This window comes from Giraffa tippelskirchi, chromosome 12 (genome assembly GCF_054371585.1).
Source record: "Giraffa tippelskirchi isolate mGirTip1 chromosome 12, T2T-mGirTip1v1.2.pri, whole genome shotgun sequence".
Taxonomy (NCBI): domain Eukaryota; kingdom Metazoa; phylum Chordata; class Mammalia; order Artiodactyla; family Giraffidae; genus Giraffa; species Giraffa tippelskirchi.
The window spans coordinates 38,814,965-38,820,964 of record NC_137286.1 but is presented as its reverse complement, the minus strand read 5'-3'; the positions used below and the strand labels follow the sequence as shown (position 1 = coordinate 38,820,964).

Genomic DNA, 6,000 nt, shown 5'->3' with positions numbered 1-6,000 from the left:
CTGACCACACGGTGGTGCTGAACTCACCTCTCTAACCCACACCACTTGAACGGTCCACTTCATGCGCGTCCCACGTACATCGTGCACGTTCCACTTCGTGCACGTTCACGTGATTCACGTGACACGTTTTACGTCACGCACGATTTACATCATGCACGTTTGCGTCACGCACACTTACGTAATGCCCGTTAACTCCATGCACTTTCCGTCGCACACATTTTACGTCATGCACGCATCCATCATACGTTCACGTCATGCACGCTGTCACGCACGTTCGCATTGCACACGTTTTACATCACGCATGCTTTGAGTCATGCACATTTACGTCATTCGCGTCACGTCATGCACGTTTTACGTCATGCACGTTCTACGTGGACTGGGCTCTGAACGCTGCTGACAAGCTGTGTCTAGTCAGCCAGCGCAGGTCTTCGGCTTAACTGACCCGCTCAGCGTCTCTGCAGTTGGGAGCTCAGTCTCCTTACTACTTGTTGGGTTTGGCTTCAGGACAACACAAGGCTGCTTCCACGCTTACAGGAGCTGGGTTTCCTGCCCACCCAGATGATCCCAGGAGGACAAGGTGAGGAGGAAGTGGGGAGAAACTTCCTGTGGGCGACTGACAGCTGAAGGTGTCACTCTTCAGAGGATACGGGAAGGATGTGGTGTGAAGAGCTGGGTTTTTGGCCAGTTCTTTGTGGGTGTAGAGGGCCTGTGGCACATGGTGTCAAGCCTCCCAGCGCTGTTTGTGGTGGAGCTGCTGTGCTGTCTTCCCCACGGGCTGCACCAGTTCACCCGGTTCCTTTATGACAGAATACTGAATGGTTTGTGGCCCAGCCCTCTTTGTTTATCCGCTTACACGCGGTGGACATTCGCATTGTTCCTTTCGGCTGTTGTGAACAGAGCCGCTATTAGAACGTGTGTGTGCTGTGTTCAGTTCTTTAGGTTCTTGTCCTGGCAGCCTGAGCGCGGGTTGGAAAAGAATTTCCAGATGCAGAGCATTTCTGAAGGGAGCGAGTGTATTAAGAATGAGGAGCAGAGATGATGTGGGCGCTGCAGATTCAGCCGGTGGGGGAGAGACCGCGGGGTACTGTTAGAACAGGGGCAGCTCGAGGGGGAGCCAGAGCTTTTTCTGGGTTAGTAGCCAGTTCTTACAGCCTGGGGGCAAAATTTCTGCTCAAAGGGTGGCATTTGAGGTGATTGGCTAGGGCGCTGTAGAGTGAGCCCCAGGAATGGGCATTTTTGCCTAATTTGGGGTCAGGGAGCTGGTGAGTAAGGATCGGGGGCGGTTACATTGGGACTCAGGCTGTTCCGCTATGACCTTAGTTCTGGGCTCCTTATCTGTGGTCTTGGTGCAAAGCCTACCACCTGTGCCCTTGGGTCAGGATTCCACAGGTCTCTTTCTGGAAGGGTAGTTGTAGTAAATATCGGGGCTTCCCAGGTGACTCAGTGGTAAAGAACCCACCTTCTAATGCAGGAGACACAGGAGACCGGGATTCAATCCCTGGGTCGGGAAGATACCCTGGAGAAGGAAATGGCAACCCACTCCAGTATTCTTGCCGGGAGAATCCCATGGACACAGGAGCCTGGTGGGCTACAGTCCATGGGGTCACAAAGAGTCAGACACGACTGAGCGACTGAGCAACAACAACATAGTAAACATAGGTTGCACCTTTTTCCCACAGGTAATGTTTAAAGGTTCCAACTTCTGTGCATTGTTGCCAGCATTGGTTCTCTTTAATTTTCTTGATTTTTAGTTGAGTGTGGAAGAAGTTATTGAATTGTGGTTTTTTGGTGGTTTTTTTAAGATAAAAAATTTGTATTTTTTTATTGTGGTAAAAAGTTCATAAAATTTATGTTAAGCATTTTTCTTCTTCAAATTGGAATATACTTGCTTTACAATATTGTGTTAGTTTCTGCTGTACAATGAAGTGAATCAGCTACATGTATACATATATCCCCTCCCTCTTGAGCCTCCCTTGAGCCCTCTCATCCCATCCCTCTAGGTTGCATTGTGGTTTTTAACCTGCATTTCCACCCTGTCTTCATCTGCTTGGTGTCCATTTGCATGTCTTGTGTGAAGGAAGGTCTATTGAAGTCTTGTTGGTTGTTGTTGATGAGTCATAAAAGTTTTTACTATGCCCTGGATACATTATCTATTTAAAATTTCTTTAAAATGTTCTATTGGAGTATAGTTGATATGACAATATTGTATTAGTTTCAGGTGTACAGTAAAGTGATTCAGTTCTACATAAATATGTATCTATCCTTTTTTGAACACATTTCCCATTTAGGTTATTACAGAATATTGAGTAGAGTTCTTTGTACTATAGTGTAGGTCCTTGTTGGTTATCTATCATTATTTTAAATACAGCAATGTGTATTTGTCCATCCCAAACTCCTAATCTATCCCTCTCCCACCCATGTCCCCTGGAAATCGTAAGTTTGTTCTCCAAGTCTGTAAGTCTGTTTCTGTTTGGAAAATATATTCATCTGTACCCTTGGTATGTCTACATCTGTCCTCACCTGGGTCCCCCCTCACATCACCAATTACAAGAACTGAATGTTTGCTCCCACATCTCAGTGGGAGTAGCCGCCCCTCCCACATCTCAGTGGGAGTAGCCGCCCCTCCCACATCTCAGTGGCCAATGCTCACATTCTGCTGAAACCCGAAGGCAGATCATTCAGTTCAGTCGAGTCCAACTCTTTTCAACCCCATGGACTGCAGCACACCAGGCTTCCCTGTCCATCACCAACTCCTGGAGCTTGCTCACACTCATAGCCATCGAGTCAGTGATGTCATCCAACTATCTCATCCTCTGTCGTCCCCTTCTCCTCCTGCCTTCAGTCTTTCCAGCATCAGGGTCTTTTCCAGTGAGTCAGTTCTTTGCATCAGGTAGCCAAAGTATTGGAGCTTCAGCTTCAGCATCAGTCCTTCCAATGAATATTCAGGACTGATTTCCTTTAGGATTGACTGGTTTGATCTCCTTGCCACCCAAGGGACTCTCAAGAGTCTTCTCAAACACCACAGTTCAAACGCATCAATTCTTCAGTGGTCAGCTTTCTTTGTGATCCAGCTATCACATCCATACATAACTACTGGAAAAACCATAGCTTTGACTAGACAGACCTTTGTCGGTACAGTAAAGTCTCTGCTTTCTAATATGCTATCTAGGTTTGTCACGGCTTTTTTTCCAAGGAGCATGCATCTTTTGATTTCATAGCCATGAAATAGTCACCATCTGCAGTGATTTTGGAGCCCAAGAAAATAAAAGTCCGTCACAGTTTCCATTGTTTCCCCATCTATTTGCCATGAAGTGATGGGACCAGATGCCATGATTTTAGTTTTTTGAATGTGCAGTTTTAAGCCAGCAAATGCTGTATGTTTTGGAGTCTTAATTTCTCACTAAATTTTGCATTTCAAGAGTCATCTCATTTAGCACCCTGCTTTCCATTCCTGTAGATCCAATAGTTGTTCAGTTTCAAAAATGTAAATAAACGTGTATGTTGTGAAATGATGACCACATTCAAGCTAATTAACACATCTGTCATGTCACTTGTTTGCATGTTTGTTTGTTTTTTTTCTGGTGAGAACACTTCAAATACATTTTCCTAGCAAAGTACAATATACTCCATAACTGTTTCACCAGGCTGTGCTTGAATCTCTTCAGTTTCTTCATCCTGCAGAACTGAATTTTTATATCATTTGAACAACATTCCCCGTCTCCCTCACAGCAAGTTCCTGACAATCACTACTATTCTGTCCTGTTTTGTGATTTGGACTTTAGTAGTTTCCACATATAATTGAGATAATACAGTGTTTTCCTTTCTGTGTTGGCTTATTTCACTTAGCATAGTGCCCTTCGGGTTCATTCGTGTTGTCCAAATGGAAGGATGTTCCTTTAAAAGGCTGAATAGTATTCATTCATATATATCACATTTTTAAATCTGTTTATGCTAGACACCAGGGCAACAATAGTGAGAGAGCACTTCAGATTTCTAGATGCTTACATAAAAAAGTATATTTACATAAACGGTGATAAAAGAATAGAAATTACCCTATATTGCTGATGGGAGTATAAAAAAATATATCCAGATAGGAAAACTAATTGGCTTTTACTTATAAAACTTTATCTACCCATTTAGGGAAAAAAAATAAACACAAAACAATGAAAATTCTGAACTTCTAAGATACCCCTTCTCTCTGAATTTCTCCAGCCATCTATGGTTAGCTTCTGTTGTATGCAAATATTGTTTTTAAGTCAAAGATAAGGAAACAGGTGAATCTCAGGGTTATTCTGAGATGCCCAGTGCCCAAATCCCAGGATGTTATGAAGATAAACTCCAGTAATATATGAGGGGCTTCCCTGGTGGTGCTAGTGGTAAAGAATCCGCCTGCCAATGCAGGAAATGCAAGAGACAAGGGTTCGATCCCAGGGTTGGAAAGATCCCCTGGAGAAGGAAATAGCAACCCACTCCAGTAGTCTTGCCTGGGAAATCCCATGGGCAGAGAGGAGCATGACGGAGTACAGTCTTATGGAGTCGAAAGAGTCGGACACAAGTGAGCTTCTGGGCACACAGTACTAAACAGTGCACAGTAACCTATTTTCAAACACATAGCAGATGCTCAGTAATTGTTGCTGTACTGACTATATACATATGTTGTCCAATTAGAGACTCATGTTACAGCCTTTATCAGCCTTCTATAAACTGTAAAATGCCAGCCAAACATGTGATCTTTCAAGGCCACGATGGTGGTCATTAGTGGAATTCACAGTAGTTGTGTCGAGATAAGGGAGTTGGTGTGAGGGGTTTGGGTGTGTTCTGCCTGCTTGCTTGCGTGCAGTGACACTAAAAACGGGTCTGGGGGCTGCATTGGCACAAAGAAGAAACTGGATAAAGATGCCAGATCATGGGTCCCTCTCCAGACCTGCAGGGTCAATTTCCTTCACAGGTCCTGGAATGCTTTGTCTGCATGTTTAAATTTGAGAGGAAAGATTTACATAAATGCTTATCACTCTAGGCTTACAATGAAGATGATGTGGTGAGATTTAATAACTATAACCTGTGTCCCCTCTCATAGATCCTATTGGCCTGGGCGGGAGGCTGTTTTTCTGAAATGAAGTAGAGTTGACCATCTGTATTGTATTTGATTCAGGTGTGCAGTGTAGCTTCAGTTGAACATAATTTACACAAATTACAAGTAAATTTGTTTTAATTAGCTGCTCTGGGCAGTTCCAGGGTGAAACCAGGGTTACTCAAGAGGGCTCTCAGATATTTTTGTGGTGAATTGAGTTCAGTCTTTAGTTGAAGAAAAGGTAATAGTCTGTGTGGGCTTCTCAGGTCGCTCAGTAGTAAAGAATCCGCCTGTTAGTGCAGGATACATGGTCGATCCCTGGGTGGGGAAGATCCTCTGGAGAAGGAAATGGCAACCCACTCCAGTATTCTTGCCTGGAGAATCCCATGGACAGAGGAGCCTGGCGGGCTACAGTCCATTCCATGGGGTCAGCAAGAGTCAGACACAACTGAGCCACTGAACAATGACAGTAGTCTGTGTGGGCGGGTCAGGTCCATGCAGCCCATGCTCCCCTCTGATGCCGCAGGGTGAGTGGCCAAGTGTGTGTAAACAGGGCGGGAGAAAATCGTGTTCTGGTCTCCATGGAGGTACTTGTGTTGTCCTGACTCTGTCAGGTGGCCTTTCCTGCATTTCTGGGTCTTTCTGCCTCTGAGTATGGGGGGGAACATGTGAACGGGCTGTGCTGACACCATTAGAAATACACAAGTGTGATTTCTGTACGTAGTATCACTGGAGAAAGAAACTTCGAAATGGAGGAGGAAGAGGAAGAAACGCCAGGGTCTCCCTTAAGTATTGTGACTCAGGTTGGTGGCTCTATCACCTTTTATTGCAGAAATCCCATGTGTTTAGAACTTGCAAACACTTTTGTAAATCCAGTGGGCCTGCTCATCAGACTTGTTTTCAGTACTTTTCTTCCTAGTGATAGCCAA

General features: G+C 44.7%; 1 long non-coding RNA gene across 1 annotated transcript in view; it reads left to right on the top strand.

Annotated features, from left to right (window-relative positions):
* Positions 1 to 232: 232 nt before the first annotated feature.
* Positions 233 to 6,000, top strand: part of LOC145528340 (uncharacterized) — a 45,741-nt gene continuing 39,973 nt past the window's right edge. The window contains exon 1 of the long non-coding RNA XR_014070305.1: positions 233 to 577. This is a non-coding gene — a long non-coding RNA (uncharacterized LOC145528340). The remainder of the gene's footprint in view (positions 578 to 6,000) is intronic.